Source organism: Haliotis rubra, unplaced genomic scaffold (assembly GCF_003918875.1).
Source record: "Haliotis rubra isolate DU_JTF1 unplaced genomic scaffold, ASM391887v1 Scf38, whole genome shotgun sequence".
Classification (NCBI taxonomy): Eukaryota; Metazoa; Mollusca; class Gastropoda; order Lepetellida; family Haliotidae; genus Haliotis; species Haliotis rubra.
The window spans coordinates 2,330,426-2,349,722 of NW_025767057.1; the positions used below are offsets into that span (position 1 = coordinate 2,330,426).

Sequence of the window (19,297 nt, forward strand, 5' to 3'; positions counted from 1 at the left end):
ATATACAAACGGATACGCCGTCCTATTTGTCAACTGATGACAGGAAAGTAGCACAAAATCAAGGACTTACAAACCCATTGTCAACAATTGGGCACCCTGCAGCCCAAAATATTATCTTCTTACAACATAAGCCACAACAATGTTTAGTACAAGCAGTATTCCTGCGATATGACCCACAATGTTTAGTACAAGAGGTATTCCTATGATACAACCCATAACAATGTTAAGTACAACAGATCCTCCTATGATACAACCCATAACAATCTCAAGTACAACAGATCTTCCTATAATACAAAACACAACAATCTCAAGTACAACAGATCTTCCTATGATGCAACCCATAACAATCTCAAGTACAACAGATCTTCCTATAATACAAAACACAACAATCTCAAGTACAACAGATCTTCCTATAATTCAAAACACAACAATCTCAAGTACAACTGATCTTCCTATAATACAAAACACAACAATGTCAAGTACAACGGATCTTCCTATGACATGACCCACAACAATGTTTAGTACAACAGTCCAAACTTCATGCATGATGACAAAAGCGTATCTTAAGGTCAAACAGCCGTTGTACTAGTTACATTCTCTCCCTTAGAGCAAACACTCCTTTTTAGTTGATATACATTAACATCTACCAACTGCAGTTATCAAACTACAGGTGTCCAACTGTGAAACCACAATTAAGGACTTTATCTGTCACCTTGCCTTTGTTCATCTGCATCAGCATCATTCATAACATTTGAAAGTATGACCAAGCACCTGTTTAAGTAGACAGAGCTTCTACAACCACCTTGTCCTCCATCATTGTCCAACACAAGTCACAGCCCATTCTCTTTTCACAGATTTCCATTGAGGACAAAATCCTGATGGGAATTATTTGCTTCGAGATTCAAACTGAATGCATTCCTCTTACACTGTGCTGTCAGGAAAACCAACCACTCAATTCTTCAACATGAAAAATCCATCTTTTCTCATCATATTAAAAAGAACTGACAAATTCAAGTTTCATTTTCTTAATAAACTACATAAAAAACAGAACTGGCTTCTCTCAAAGACAGACTCTGGGGTTTTAAAGAAATTTGTCAAAGTAATGTAACTTTGGAGTTTTGAAAAGTATCTGCAAGTTATGCAAGATGGACATCTATAAAAGACAGATGACATTCCTAAAAGGAGATGAGAAGTATTAAATCCCGAATGTTCACTTTGAATAAAGCTTGACATCAACTAATCAAAAAGAGTACATATAAACAGAACACTGTTCCCATTAATTTTAAACAAAGTAAGCAAATGGTTCTTATTTCTTTGAACAAGCCCGAACAACATTGGGAAATTACTGCAAAGTTAACCTTAAATATTTTCATGTGCCCCTTTGTTCTGTCATGAAATTTGTCAGTAGGATAAATAAAACCTTTTCCTAAACTTGACCATTATTTTGAATTTTATGAGAAAGCAAGGCACTGACGTGTTGCCACTTAACTCCTCCCAACACTGCCCACTCAAAGATTATATTGGTTGACATCATGTGTTCGCAAGAACAACTCAGTAAATTCCATTTCAGAACAAATGAACTTAACACAAAAACATATTTCATTAATATCGAAAAGAAAAACTTCATTATCAAATCAAAGTAAAAAGTGACAGAAAGCATCACGGCAGGAAGCAGCCAGCAGAAAGTGACATGTATCAAACCAATATGGTCGAAAATGATTTTATCAACGCAGTAGTGAAAACTAAAACTTCTCCGAAATAAAGAAGCAGGGGAATAACCTTCACTCAACGTAATTCCCAGTGTGATGGCCAGAAAACAGATGAAATGCTCAATCTAACAAACACCCAAACTTGTGCAACCTTTATCTGAGGTCCAACAACTCAGGGGAATTCAGAGTAAATCGAGACACGCTGCTCTTTTGATAAAAAGCAGAGAGTAGAGTGTGCTTTACCAACTGCAAATCAACTACATAGAAATCAATGTTTGCTCCAATCATAATTGCTTCATTACAGCAATGCTTCATCTCGGTCAATACATGCAGCAATGCTGTCAGGAGGGAGGAGAAAAGAATTGCCAACTAGCCAGGAGAATTGAACTGAGGACCATTTTTGTTAATCATTTATCTCAGTGAAATTTCACTTCGACTCTAATCATTCTTGGAACGGAATTTTAAGAGTCACCTTAGGGCATTGAATGCAACAAGTTTACGAAGTGATACAAGAAACAGAGAAATTAATAAACAGCTTCATCCTGAAATGTCTTTTTAAACTACAATTTCTTGATTTTAGTCCATCATTTTAAGACACTGTTAATTTGAAAGTGGAACATGAATTTAATGAATGGCTTAATTTTTTCTCCTTATTATGGACAAATTTAGACAAGAATAGGCAGAGAATATTTACTGAAAGAACTACTGTTTGTTTCCAGTAATATTAATAATTCATAATTCCATAACTTTTTTAAGAAACATCACCTCATATTAAAATATAAATTAGAAGAACAGGAATTAAAATATCAGAAATAAATTTAACAAAATAACCACGAAACAATTCCTGCTCGGTTTTAAAGATTAGCCCACCTCTAATGGTTGAAAGCCAAAGCATAACAAGGATTTTGATTGAAATGCATATTTACTAACTTCATTTGAAAAAGGCACTTACAGAATGAAGAGATGAATTCTTACATTATAAATCGTGCATAGAGGTTTCTCACAGAGACTGCTGGTTAATATGGAAACGGTTTTGTCACTTCTGTTTATCTAATGACAACACTTCTTTGAAGCATGACTCTTAACATGCAAGCCTGGGGAAGAAAAAAAATATCCTATTCTACAGAAAACAATTAAAATGAGACTAGAAATTGTCCCTGGATATCTAGGGAAGATCTTACACCTGCACTACCAACACTACTTACACAACTGCGCTTTTTATAGTAAGAAGCTTACATTCTTTTTATAAGCCACGATCACAGTATTATCACAAAAGACATTGAGTCACATGATATTACTTCCTGATATATGATAATTTAAATCCCAAATCATCAGAAAATGAAATGCAGATATCACAAAACAAATTTCTACTAATTATTCAACAATACGAAATAAATTTTAAAAACTCACCAACTGTCTTGATGTTGTCCTTCCAAGAACCAAAAACTGGACACAAGACTAAGAGAACGAGGCACTTCCTCTAACCAAAGATATCCAACGTGACTCCAGTACGAAAAGACTACCAGAAAGCCGGAACCTTCCAATCACAATGATTCCATCCACAATCATCAATGCAATAATCCTATTTTTGACACCACCCCAAAAATATCCTAAAATTACACATACCCACGATAGGTTACTCCAGAACCAATTCTTATTTCAACACAACCTCGAGTCCACACATCAAATTACAGAGCAGGCCTCTTTATCCAATAGCGTTGTTCGTTGGGGACACCCTGGAATACCCTAAGTCCCAGGTGAGAACTGGAAGGTTTAAGAGGGTCGAGGGCTGATAATACCCTGACCAACGGGAATTATACCCACCTGTCGGAGCCAAAACAATTTGAAAATTGATACCTCTTTCGATGCGTAAATCATACGACATCAATGAATAAAGAGTTGTTTTCGCATGACATCTGACCTGTGGCTTTGTCCACCACTCACACCACTATCTTCTAAGAAATGACCACTTAACCCTGTTTCCCTCTAAACCAATAAGATGATGTCAAAATACCTTTGAAAATTTCAAACTGAAAACTGAATTTGGAAATCATCCAGCCATGAAAACCTTTGTCCATTAATATCAGATTGTACATGAACATGAACTAATGAATGAGCAGAGAGCCCACAGAACCTTTTCTATACATATGGTAATGGGGCCATGGCAGGTTTCTCACTTCCAACTTCCTCTGATTTATCTCTATTCTTCCAGATCTGATTTCTTTTAATTTTTCTAATGCTAGAATGATACAATCACTTTGAATTACATATAAATCATTTTGAATCAATAATATCAAGGTTCAGATCCACTTAATCAATCTGCCATTTCAGGAAAATTAAACACTTTAAATTCAGCCACAGCTCTTCTGAACAAAAATGGTGGGAAAAAATGTAATCAAAATATCAGAGTGCAATAAATACAGTGAAAAACATTCCAGTTTCAATTTATCTCTCTACAATAACATTTTTAAAATTGCTCCAATCCAATTTAGAAGTAGGCCTGCCTTGTTTCACAAACATCTATTCAAAAACAAGTTTCGATAGAACTGACAAACAAATCAATAAAGTCTAGAGAATTTGTGAACTTTTAGAAAAAAATTATCGAAGATTTATGACAAGGAAAAAAATGCATTTATGAATATTTCAAAGTGGACTCCAATTCTCTCCAAATGCATCTCCCAATGCTTTAATCAATAGTGTTCCAAAGCACATCTAAAACCTGAAACAAGATTGATTCAATAATTTTGGTACTAAATGTGTAATCTATCAAAAAAACATTAATGGATCAATATTTTCATCATAATCTACAACGATGAATGCCAGAGGCTCCATGTTAGTCTGAAAAAATATGATTTCGTGAAACTTGAAACCAAGAGAACCATTAATATTTCTTTTTTAAGCCAGTCCCTCCTGGTCAGATTCAGCTAGCAAGGTAGCAACAGTACTTCTGTCTCATTTTCAAACATTTTGTTTAATATTTCCCTGTTTGAGAAGATTTATGCTACAAAAAGCACTGTGTTACAATTGCCATACATATCTTGATCCTTTGGTAACAATAAGCAAAGTAAAACAACACAGAGAAGGTATGAAGTACGAAAACATCATGTACGATGAACAGTTACAAAAATATGAACTTTCTGATGGATGTTTAAAAACAGCATATTTTCCGGCAAAGTTTACAGAGATTATGAAGCCATCTGTAACAATGTTTTTTTTCATCATTGAACAAATACAGACGGGTGACCAGTACATACAATGAACATCAGTACACCGAAGGGACGCTCATGACTTAACAAAAGATTCCACGATGAAAAAATACTCAGAAACCACATAAAGGCTGCTCAGAGGCAGTGATTGGAAATAACGAGGTGGGATAAAAACAGTCCTGGAAAAACACTCAGGTCATTGACAGACGGCAGCATTCTTTCAACCAGTTTTTTCAAGTTTGGTTAAAATAAATCTAAGAACAAAACATATGGTTACCATGGATATTATCACATGCATTGAGCACATGTAACGCTCTGACGAGGTTAAGGAGCGGTTTTTCATATGGCTAGTTTGTCTGGTGGCTAGTAGGTATTGCAACACCCAGGTTTCCAATTCTGAGCATTTATAACTAATTCTGAGTATGTACCCAAATTCACAGACTCACCGCCAAGGTGAAACAAATTAGGGCCATATTCCGCAGTATGTTATCAAGATTACACAATGATACAAACAGATTCCACATTGGATTCTCCTTCTAAACAAGTGTTAATTACGTAAGGTAGGTGGCACTAGTTCTTTCTTTGCAAATACATTGGGACAATAGTTTATAAGTATTTCCACCAGAGGACTGTTGGTTGTTTCGTAATTGTACTAACTCTGGCAGCGTCAAATCAACACCACTCGGTCAGTCACTGCCACAGTAACGATTTGCATCCCTGAGTGGAACTTGGCGTCACCTATTGATTCGATAATATCTCTACAAATAACGAATTCCAAAGATATAAATCAAACCTCTATTGGACTCCTGTCAAAGAAACTAGAGAACTCTGTAGCCACTGAATAGTGTTTATTTTTGGGTAATGAAGAATTTATTCATCCAAAGTTGTGTTAATGAATTCCAGCCAAAGAGTCCCCGAAGGAAGGTTGCATGATGAAGCTGGCACTGAGACTGACTTGGATTCAAATTTGTTCTGGGGATTGCTTCTAATAAATCAAAACTGAAATGAAAGCATTGCTCAAGTTATTTGATATGGCACACACGTTCTCAATTGTTGTTTTTTTTCTTTAAATTAGGTTTGGTTACTGGACTGAGTATTTACACAAACATCGATCAGAATGATCCTGTGTAAATTATTCTATGATTTCATCAAAAAGTAAAGTAGTCTATCACCTTGGAAACTGTGTATGATCATATGAGCACAGGAACCAGTGTAATAATAAACGCATATATGCCCACGAAAACAGTATCGTCTTCCTCAATAGCCATCACTTCCTCCCTGCTTTTATCAGAGCCACCAGTGAATATAATCACAACTCATCAAATAGCATCAAAAACCAACAACAACCCTGATGAACGATCTCATCGCGACTGACTCTCTCTAATCCATGTAGAATGTTGAGATATTCAATTGATTGAACAGACTTAACAAACTGACTATCCCTGCACATAAAACAAGGCCTGGCAGAACAGGAAAACAATTTAAACCATAAAAGCCTATGTCCAGTGATTTTACATGTTCACTGACAGTCCATCGTTACTAATTGTCCAGAATTTGCTGAAGGGAAACATAATAGGTTCATAGAGTGCATAATACTCACAGAATCTTTCATACCAAGAGTTGGAGTGCATTACACTTGGCTGTGGACTTACCTACAGTAAATAACAACTCGACATAACAAATCCCGGAAATAACTGGTTACTTCAATATACTTCAATCTTAAAACAGTTAAACAGACCTTAGAGCAGCCACTGCTTGGCTGTTATTACACCCACAGGATGTACACGTTTTGAAAACTAAACCAATTTATAGCATGTTAACTCCGACTTCCACTTTCCTGACCTAACGATATGAAATAAGCTTTACAGTGAAGGTATGAGTTTGCTAAATGGAACCCACCTATAAACCACAGCCGCTACATACACCCCAGAGGCAATAATAAGAATAGAGAAAAAGTAAGGATACTTCAGAGATGTCGTTGTATCTTCATATAAGTGAAGGAGGTAAATTTTAGTATGCTGAGGGCGAAGTTGAAAATATCACCCGATAAACTGGAACTTAGGCAACAAAACCTATAGCGACGGGAGCATGGGTGGCAGCAACATAGCAGTATTAGTTATGCAGATGTTCCATATTTATTGCCTTTCACAACTTCTGTTGTAATCTTTGATAAAACAACAAAACCTTCATCCAGCTAGAATGCATTTTTTCACATTGATAAATCCTTTGTTGTAATTAAACTGGACAGTTTAACTCGTTTTTTCTCCTTTCAACCTCAAAAACATTTTTTTTATCAAACTGAAACTAAACAAACCATTAAGCAGTGAATTATTTCAATGTTAGGCAAATGAGGCTAAAGTACTGACACATTCATCCGACTTTTAAACTATGCAATTATCACATGACATTCATACAGTTACTGACTTGAATGAATTATTAATGTGCCTGTAGGCAAACCATAATATGACTGAGATCATTGTGCTATGACCAGAATATCGCTGAACTAAATTTAGAATCACCTTGAGAGGAAAGGGGCAGTGAGCAGGAGAAAAAACACAAGGTCTCATCTGACCTACATTGCTCCCTCGCTTGAAAAAGCCAGTTTTTTTATTATGCCGTATATCTAGCCTCCAAATCAACAGGACAAGACGCTACTGAATATACCAGTACATGTGAAGCTGTTGTCATGCATGACATTAGCCAACTTAAAGCTCAACTAGCTGTGTATATTAAGGGTTAGGAATCTCATCAGCAAATATTTTATCTTATCTGGGCGCAAGGCAGTTTGCTCTGGCAGAGCAGATAAGCCATACATGATGTTGCCTTATGTAGCTAAATGGGGGTTGCATGTTGCTGGCTAGAGTTAGCCTGACATGTAGGTCATGCCCATAGCTACTACAAAACCCTCCCTGGGTCACACATATAGTCTATTCCACATTCCTAGCCCATCCTGCATGAAAAAAGAAGTGGCTTTCTGACATTTATCAGCTTTAGGAAATGTGAACCGTTTTTCAAGGGTTCTGTGAGAAAAAGTTGGGGTTTTTGTTTGTTTTTTTCGCTGAAAGTAATGGATTCAAGCATGGGACAAGTTTGAATGAATCTGTCAGGTGATGTGGAAAGTTGGTTGTTAGCAGATCAACTTGGAGATGGATGCAGGGGGCAAGGGTGACAAAATGTCTCCAATATTCGTGTGAGCAGCTGACTCTTGACAGTGTTATCTGGGGAACATTACATTTCTATTTCTTCTGATTGTAATATCTACCAGCTGTAACATCACCTTCCCTCAAAACAAAATTACACACAAAAAACATTAGAGTGTGCAGAGAGAAATCAATATTTGTATCTATCAAACATATTCACAAAATGAAACTTACGCAACATACCCTCGTTACCTGGATCCTACTACATACGACTCAAGTCAAGTTAAAGAACCCATTTCTTTCACAGAACTACAGCTGATATGTGATGGCCATGACAGAATTAGTTCCTTAACTTCATAGATTAAATATATTGTGAAAAATCATCAGTTGGTAATTTGATACCAAGAGCAGTAAAATAAAAGCTACATTTATTTCAAAATCACCTTGTAAGTAGCCCTGTCATTCTTCAATTCAAGAATGTAAAACCATACTTTACTATTATTTGAAATTACATCCTCATTTGAACTCAGTTTTCTTTCAGTCAATAACCACTAAGTAAATAAGTAAAAAGCATATACGCATATAGGCATTGATCAATAAATATACTTTCTCTTCCCTGCACTGGACAACTACCGGCAATACCTCAGTTAGTCAGTGGCTGTATTTCACATCCCTTCAGTGTGCTGACTATCTCATCACGTAAAATGAATTAAAGCGACAACATTTTAACCAGTCCTGACAAACACGGAAAACATCACGCCAGTTATCAATACCATTTACTTGTAGGTCCGCAGGACGTTCTCTAAGCTTGGCTGAGTATATGGGTTAGGTCGAGTTTTTATGCCCTCTGAGCCTGGGGCAGATGCATTTTTCCCCTGGGCCACCGCAGTGGGTAAAGAACCAGGCTATGTGTTAAATATTTCACTATAATAGATATCAAGCTGATACTAATGGTCATTCACAAAACATAAACATATTTTTCAACAAACAGATGTTGCTTCTGATCACACAGGGTTTTATGGATCATGCTTTGAGTCTGAAATGACCCAATACCACAAAGGATATGTTTTAATATGCTCTACACAGAAAACGCATGCTTTACAAAATCTGCACTAACAATCTCATAAAGAGTCAAACCTATAATTTGAAGAAAACAAAGGCTCCAATGTGATAATTAATAATCATTAGATTAGTGAGTGAGTGAGTGAGTTTAGTTTTACGCCGGACTCAGCAATATTCCAGCTGCGGTCTGTAAATAATCGAGTCTGGACTAGACAATCCAGTGATCAGCAGCATGAGCATCGATCTGCGCAATTGGGAACCGATGACATGTGTCAACCAAGTCAGCGAAACTGACCACCCGATCCAGCTTTGTCGCCTCTTACAACAAGCATGGGTTGCTGAAGATCAAGATTCTAACCCGGATCTTCACGGGTACTTTAGATTAGTAATTTCAGCAGTTTGCACATATTGTATTTATACTGGCTACACCTCACTTAATGTAACACAGAAGTAACATTGTAATAAAGATGACATATGATAAGGTATGCAACACCTGATCAACTGTGGCCATCACTATCCCTACATTATCACCACAATAACCTTTCAATATGAACCAGGCCGTAACACAACAAACAAAATACCTACAACTGCAGACAATATATGGTAAATGGTCCTTTTGTAAGCGTGAGTCAATAAAAAATAGTCCACATGTGTATAACTGTATGTGGAAATAGATTGTCTTAACGGTCACCAGGCAACATTAACACCTACCAGATAGACTTATGTGTGTGAGAACTATCATAACTTCATGAAATTATGCATTCTGATTGGTTTGGCACCTGTACCAATTCCACATTAGAAAATAATTTTGTAACGGCTTTTGTTACAAAAGCTGTAAAATAATCAAGATGTTATAATGTAACATATAGTAGTACAACTTATATATGTCAGGGTAGAGACTGTAACATATAGTAGTACAACATATATATGTCAGGGTAGAGACTGTAACATATAGTAGTACAAAATATATATGTCAGGGTAGAGACTGTAACATATAGTAGTACAACATATATATGTCAGGGTAGAGACTGTAACATATAGTAGTACAACATATATATGTCAGGGCAGAGACTGTAACATATAGTAGTACAACATATATATGTCAGGGTAGAGACTGTAACATATAGTAGTACAACATATATATGTCAGGGCAGAGACTGTAACATATAGTAGTACAACATATATATGTCAGGGTAGAGACTGTAACATATAGTAGTACAACATATATATGTCAGGGTAGAGACTGCCATCTGGTAGAATCGGAGATTCTACCAGTAGAGATTGCGATCGGAGTCTCTACAAGTAGAGACTGCGATCGGAGTCTCTACTGGTAAAATCTCCGATCCTACTAGTCGAGATTGTAATCGTAGTCTCTACTGGTTGAATCGGAGATTCTACCAGTACATTTTCCAATTCAACTGGTAGAAACTCCGATCCTACTAGTAGAGGCTGCAATCATCTTCAACTGGTAGAAACTCCGAGTGATCTGTGGGTAAACAACAAAGACACTTTTTCTGAACAGTACTATGCATTTTATTCAGATATAACACTAGACTGTTTCCACTTTTACAGATATATTAAGACTAAAAATACAAATGTGACTTGAGAGATCATATTACAATATATACATATATTACAAAACTGATTACAAGCAAGATCAATTGCATAATCAGTGTTTGCCCTAGGCATAAAAATTTAGGAATCATCATGACTCCCTGGTGTCATGAGAGGGAGTCATGGACATGTCTTTGGGAGTCAACTTCTTTCATCAAGAGATCAACTGTTATTGTTTAATAGCAACAGGTCCAAGTAAGGCAGGTCAGGTATTTAATCAGCACTGAGCACCAGGTCATTACCCCATCTGCCATATCCCCACCTGGTCATTTCCCCACCTCTTTGGAAAGCAGTGTTTTTATAACAATTACTGATCATAAGTTTTGAAATACATCTGAATGAACTTCCTACTTTTAACTGAGACTTTGACAACAAACATTTAACACCTCACTGTAAACAATATCAAAATAAAAAATAAAAATGGTTTGTAACACTGTATTTACATCATGAGACCAAGCTGCCAAATTTGGACTCCACTCAAAATACAAAAACAAAATACCTTACTCCAAAACAGACTTAACAAATAAAGTTAACAAGATAACAATAAATAAGTTCAATTATAACTGGCAAATAATAGGAAAACATTATCCTCACTTATTATACTTGCTTGCATAAGCTTGCACTTGCTTGCATAGGTTATTCCATATACAGTGAAGCCTCGTTAATCCGGACGGTTGCGTTTCTCAGTAAATTCGTCCGGATTGCGAATAGTCCGTACTACTGAATCAAGACCCAAGTTGCTTCCCTAAGAATTACAAAAACGACACGAATATGGATAAAACAAATAAGCATTTAATGTAAAGCTTAATTCATCACATCAATAATTTTACCGAGTGACATCCGCATGTTGATCCGACGTGTCTGATCACGTCCTGCCTCAGCACAGGTGAGGTAATGTCTAACAAGCGATCTATTGTAGTATGCCTTGAATGTCCGAATTATTCCTGCATCCATCGGTTGAATATGAGACGGTATTTGGTCACATTTCGCAAAGTTAGCGAAGCACACTTCGACTTGCAGCATTATTGTAAAGCAAAATCACTTTTAGTCCACGTGACCGGATCTGTCTGTCAAAGTACATTAACCAATCACAAAACAGCTCACTTGTCATCCACGCTTTGTATTGTGGTGTCAATCAAAGTGTAAATGTACAGTATCTTCAGTCGGAGCTTTTATGTCTAATTAAAACAACAACCCAGTTGGCCAGTTATTTAAGTAAACATCGCATCGGCGGTGTTGTTACGGTTCGTGAGTACGACTTACAGCGTCCGGACTGTGAAGCAATTTACTGTTTATTTTACTGATTGGTGACAGCTACTTACCGTCCGGTTCCGGAAACCGAATTTCCGGATTATCGAGGCAAATTATATAGGCATAGATTGGTAACAAGCTGAAATCGCCCGGGAGGCGAGACATCCGGATTATCGGAGTCCGGACTAACGGGGCTTCACTGTAATCGTTAATGGTAGAGACTCCGATCGCAAACTCTACTGGTAGAATCTCTGATTCTACCAGATCGCAGTCTCTACCCTGACATACACACTGTATACTCACAACAATTGAAAATATTTGTTACTGAACGCCACACTTTGAAATATTAAAACTATGTGGAATCAGATAATCCAGTGACACTAACACTACAGCCAACACACCACTAATGTCGACCACAGAACATTTTGAAAGCTGAAATGCGTGTATTCTTCATAAATATGACGCCCCGTGAAGATCCAGGTTAGAACTGGTCTTCAGTAACCCATGATGTCATAAGAGGCGACTAACGGGATTGGGTGGTCAGACTCACAGACTTGGTTGACATGTTATCGTATCCCAATAACGTAGACTGATGCTCATGATTGTCTGGTCCAGACTCCATTATTTACAGATCACCGCCATATAGCTGGAATATTGCTGAGTGCGGCGTTAAACAACAAACCATCCAACCAATCATAAACATGACCTCTGAACAAAAGTGGTGTGCTGCTATTTGAAAAGCAGGTAGAAAGAGATGGTCAACTGTGAAAAATTTAGGCACAATTTTCTTCGACCCACAATGTATTATTTTTCAGAACAGTTTCATATCAAGCGACCAATAATGTTTCAGACAAAAATCCTAAAGACAATTTTGTTTTTCTAGGATTTATCGAACACATTATTCAGACATATTGAGACATGATGGAGCTTGACTCTTGCTGTTCTTTCCCCACAGATATTAACCATTGATATCATCCACAGATATCATCCATTGATATCATCCATTGATATCTGACTAGGTGAGACAGCCTAACACAGCTCAGTTGCCTTGTCAATGTGCATCCATGTGACAGATGCCACAGGTGACTGCAAGCAGTGTTGTAAGTGCAGAAACAACTAGGTGGCCAGGTTCATACTACCATGGTTTCAGGATGTGTGCAGGTGGCACGACCCAGAAGGTGTGAGGCACTCCCAGTTGTGCTCTACTACCTGTGACCCTTCACTGCGCAACAAAAGGCCTGCGGTACTTGACATATCTGCACCTAGACAGTTAATGTATATATACCATACTTCACCGATACAACATACTTCAATACCTGGATAGTTAATTTATATATACCATACTTCACCGATACAACATACTTCAATGCCTGGATAGTTAATATATATATACCATACTTCACTGATACAACACATTTCAACACCTGGATAGTTAATATATATATACCATACTTCACTGATACAACACATTTCAACACCTGGATAGTTAATTTATATATACCATACTTCACTGATATAACACAGTTCAATGCCTGGATAGTTGATATATATATACCATACTTCACTGATACAACACAGTTCAATGCCTGGATAGTAAATTTATATATACCATACTTCACTGGATCACTTCAATACCTGGATAGTTAATGTTTTCAATTATGAAATTGGGTTTAACGTCGTGCTTGAGAATATTTCGCTCATATGACGACGTGCATGCGTGTGTATGTGTATGTACGGCTGCTTGTACTAGTCCAGACTTAAGCTGGTTTTATAAAGTGCTAGCCCTCTGAGATACCATGCCGCAGTGAAGCATGAATACCCCACTCAGACACATTATACTGACTCCGAGCCGACCAGCCCTTGTTGTACCCATTAATGCAAGGGCCATGCAGGGACCAACAAGTACCATATTTTAACGTCTTTTTGTATGACGCGGTCGGGGATCGAACACGCGACCTTCCGCTCTCCGGCGGACGCTCTAACCACTACACCACGGAGGCGGTCTTCATTCTTCTTCAGACTGTAACTATGATACGTTAATGATAGAATACAAATAAGGTCTCCATGTGATAGAGGATACAACACACAAAAAGTGTTGTCATGACAAGAAATAACAAAAACATAAAAAAATAGAAATAGCCTGAAATAAAACTTATTCACAGTCCAAATATTATTAAACCATGCCAAAATGTACAATATAACAAATATTGTCTTTAGAATAATGCAAAAGAGATGTAAGTCAGTCAATCCACTAACAAAACATTGACCAAATTTCATTACATTTTATTTGAAAAATGTTTTATTATGGCTCCCCAGAAGAGCTTGCATCAGACGATTTGGCATCATTATCGAAGCTATTTCAGTGAGAGGTGGCGGGGTAGCCTAGTGGTTAAATAAAGCCTTCACTAGTCATGTTGAAGACCCGGGTTCGATTCCCCACAAGGGTACAATGTGTGAATCCCATTTCTACTGTCCCCACCGTGATATTGCTGGAATATTGGTAAAAGTGGCATAAAACTAAACTCACTCACTCATTATTTCAGAGACAGGGCTCGATTTAAGAGATGTTAATCCACTTGCACCAGGTGCAACCTAAGACAAAAACCTAGTTGCACCAGTCAAATTCCAGTTGCACTGTTAAATGCAATATGTAATATCAGAAATATGCTACTGAATTATTTAGATGTGTTATTCAGAAGTTTACCCACTCAAAAATTGACTCGCACCTAGTGCAAGTTAGACAAATAACTAGGTTGCACTTTGTAATACTGGGTTGCACCAGTGCAAGTAACAAAGCACAAAATCGAGCCCTGAGAGATGTTCATGAGATGCACGCCAGATGCTGACAAACATTATCTGCTCAGTAAAGGTTGAACTTAATTATTACACTAAACATTATTCACAAACCACATCAGCTCATAAAACCAATGTATGATACCTGCCTGTACATATTGTGGCAATACAGAATGGCTATTTGTTTCAACTAAATTAACCAGCAGAGGTAGAACCAGAGATAGGTTACCACCATACGGTATAGAATGACATACGAAACGCTCTGGGAAATTAACTAAACATAAAAAACAGGCCTCTGAAACACATAGCATCTGAAACTGTACGTTTGGATGAATAGCCCATTATTTTTTCCCACAAAAAAACCCTGTTCTTAATGAAGTGATTAACTCTAGTGATACCACAAAGACAATTCATCATTAAGAAGGTTTAGCAAACAAGAACTGCTATGTTAACGTTCTACTTTCCAAATACGTTCAAGGTATATTGAGTGTTCCTCATTCCAGTCTTGGCTCGTCACGCCGAAGACCCGGGTTCGAATCCCCACATGGGTACAATGTGTGAGGCCCACTTCTGGTGTCCCCCGCCATGCTGTTGCTGAAATATTGCTAAAAGTGGTGTAAAACCAAACTCAGTCAGTCAGTCATTCCAGTAAATATTCATCTTTGTATTCTAAACAATGGCAGACAAAAAACATATTCTTGATACTTCGCAACTGAAACTAATGCTGCTAATGTTAAGTCATTACAATCTGTAGGCGGCTATTAGCCAAATCCCCATTTTTTTCATCCAAATGCTGGTTGAATTAAAACAGCAGAAAAATAAACACATCATGAAAAACATGACATTCTTATACATGACAGAAACAAAACAAAGCACCCATGTTGATGTTGCAGTTTGTTGATGCTGGCGGGTGTTGTTGCGACCATGTTGTCTGTCACGGTTGTGGAGGGTTACATCATGAAGCATTCACACAAGCCTTGAAGTGTCCCACTCAAAAAGGGTCACCAAACGAGTCTGATGCCCTTTGGAGGAAGCTAGTTTATTAAAACTATTAAAACCACAAGCTAAGATGAGGTTGTGACAAAGCTGCACAATACATCTGGTAAAAGAGAGAAACAGTGAGTGAGTGAGTGAGTATGGTTTTTACGCCGTTTTTAGCAATATTCCAGCAATATCACGGCGGGGGACACCACAAATGGGCTTCACACATTGTGCCCATGTGGGGAATCGAACCCGGGTCTTCGGCGTGACGAGGAACGCCTTAACCACTAGGCTACCCCAGCACCCCAAGAGAGAGAAACAAACCCACCAGCATTGTGTTCTGGCAGAACCAAGGATTGCAGCTTGCACAGTAAAGACAGGCAATAACTGAGAAGACATGTTGAAGCAAGGACATACTATATCAACAAACTCTTTCATGTATCATTAAAATGTGATTTCATCAACAGTCCTTGAGCACAAAAGGAGCACATCGTAAATTTATCATGAAGATGGAGGTTTTATAGACAAAGGTTTGAGGGCAAAAGTTTGCCACCTGTGATTTCCATGGACACCAAACCAAATATGCAACACGAAGACTAACATCAAGGTCACAGTGATTTATCATTACATTCAGTGTCACAACAAAATCATGAACAATTGCCAAAATTTACTGCTATGAAACCTTTAACACTGAATAGTAAATTGAGAAAATAAGTAAATTGCTCTTGTCAAATAAGCAATTCAACATGTACTAATACGAGCCAAAATTGTACATCTCATGATAATGAGCATCTACACAGTATAAAGAAGTTATATATCCACAGAACTATCATCACAGAAACTTCTAGTGGCCATATGAAGAAGATAATTGAGGGGCACCTGAGTCTAATCCCACAGTCAGAGGTTCCTGGTGAGCCCAAGGGACACAACTCTCTACAACTCAGCCACTTGTTGGCTTCCCCCTCCCTGTATCAAACCCCCATAATCTAGTACAGGAAATATACACGTAGAAATCACACTTGATTACCCACAATGCCTTTTGCATACATAGCAGGTATGAGCTTGACCAAATGAACAGGAATGAAAACAGAAATGGAAGTGTATTAGCGGTCTCCATGACAAGGAAGAAGGAAAACTTTCTACTTTACAATGGCTTGTAATCTCCACTTGTGAAATGACATTCGTATTGACTTAAATTGTCCCCTCCCACTTAAACATCATTATGAGAGCACCTGCCAAGTATTTGTTCTCTCAGGGCTAGGGCACTGTATGTAGCCAGCAAAAAAGGAAGTCTGACAACTGGTAGTCTAGATCAAGTACATGTACATTGTGTACCACTGTGACAAGCATCCCCCCCAACCCCAACCCCCAGATAATGACATTGTGTACCCATAAAATGAAATAAGTAACAGTTTCATCTTTCCCATTCTCTTCCCACAGAGGTTACTCCTGTCATATCTTCCTATGTAAACTCTGTTCTAATATGGCCCTTTCATGGTGTGAGCGTTCAAGACTCGTGACTGGAGGCAATCAGATTTAGTTGTGCAATCAGTGACGTTGTTTCAAAAGTGATCATTCGCAAAGGCCTCGATAATTTCCGTATACTTCGAGAAAACTAAACCTCTTCCCCTGCGCTATGCGCAAACGTTTCTGCTAGACAGAACTCAGTCATGTTATGGCGGATCAGTGGCGTCTCCATCGCCCTCGTTGACAACGGACAAGCTAGCCATTAAACGTCTTGTGTGTAACATCAACACAAATCCCCGGCAGATGGGGGATATTTGTGGCCTCACATTTGCTTGTGTTAGTCAAGTTGAATCTAAGTCGATGTAACACGTGTTCTGATTGGATAGAAAGAAGGGAGATAATTCGTGTTGCGATCTTTTGCCGCCAGGGGATTTTACGAGAACCGGGAAATATGGCTGTATTAGAACAGAGGTTACGTAGGAAGATATGACAAGTAACCTCTGTGGGAAGAGAATGCATCTTTCCAAACCTGCAATAATAACCTGCTACTGAATAACATTGTCGCAATGTACACCACTAAAACAGTTAAATTCACCTTACGCAACTTGGAGCCTTTGCACCCTTTAAGAACACTATTTTTTTTATTACCAGGGATAGAAATATTTTTTGTTGCAAATGTGCCTTAGGGCACCAGACAAATATTTTAAGCGTGCCTTTCAGATATCAAGTGTGCCCACTTGTTATCAGAATAAATGACAATGATGATGATCATTTTGAATTTATTGTTAAATAAAGAAATGGGTTTATGAGCATTTAGATATGTATGGCATTATTCAATTTGGATTTTTTTTTATTGTTTGGGGGATTAAATGATTAAAGGTGAGTTATGTTTCCAAGAAATTAGGCATGCCATAAGGGCACCAAGAACATTTTTTACTGTGCCATATCAGTATTTACCGTGCCATGGCACACTAATATATGGGGTATTTCGAACCCTGATTACTATAGAATATCTCACTAAAAAAACATTACATTTTGAGCCATGGTCATAAGTAGGTTTTCCACCATACAGTGGAACCCTACTATCTGTTGGTTTAGCGATTTTTCAGGTATGTGCAGTGTGTAACATAGCTTTGCTAGTCAGTCAGGCTAGCTATGCCTGAAAGTTACTAGCCCACAAAACATTACAAAATAGATGAGAATACGATATTCTTGGCATGACATGGGTTCATGATTAAGCTGCTAATATGATGAGCATTTTTATCAGACCATGCTCTTGCATGGAGAGTGATATATTTACAAAATGACCCCATGAAAATTCACTAGCCAGTTGGGTCAGTGACTGTGGAGGTTTACTGTCCCGACTGGATTTTTACTGGCCACATGCTCGCTTGCTATTCTGAACATACAGAAGTAATGAGCTGTCATCACTGGTGGAAGAAATGTGATTTTTCAGATTAACAGGTCAAGTGGTTTCTGAGGAAACAATGTTTACAGAGACAGGAAATACATTTTTCAGGAAATTAGAAAAACTGAAAAGTCTAATTAATGTAAAAATTCAAAAATACCACAAGAAACAGAACACATGTATTGAGCCTCACTGCTAATGGCACATACACTGAGTGAGTGAGTATGGTTTTACACCCATTTCAACAATATTACAAAAATATCAAGGCAGGGAAAACCAGAATGGGCTTCACACATTGTACCCATGTGGGGGTGGAACCCGGATCTTTGGCACGACGAGCAAGGGCTTTAACCACTAGGCTAACCCACCACCCCGCACAGACACCAATTTTTATTACATTTTAAACAAAACTTTCCGCTGTGCCATGGCTTTCAGCCCTTTGAGAAAATTCATGTGTCATGATTGGTATAAACAAACATGTCAACTTTCAGTAAGGTGAGTTAAATATATAAGCTACCCTTTAGCCTCTAATGTGCTTAGTATGACTGACTTGTTGATAATGTTCACCTCATCACCTGCAAATACCATGCAGAGGATTACCGACACATTAGCACTGGTACGTGACTTGGGACTCAAGTGTGACTAGAGGCATTATTACACTCATAA

At 37.8% G+C, this 19,297-nt stretch overlaps 1 protein-coding gene across 1 annotated transcript in view; it reads right to left on the reverse strand.

Annotated features, from left to right (window-relative positions):
* Window positions 1-19,297, reverse strand: part of LOC124286274 (zinc finger protein 227-like) — a 64,054-nt gene that overhangs the window by 34,764 nt on the left and 9,993 nt on the right. The window lies entirely within an intron of this gene.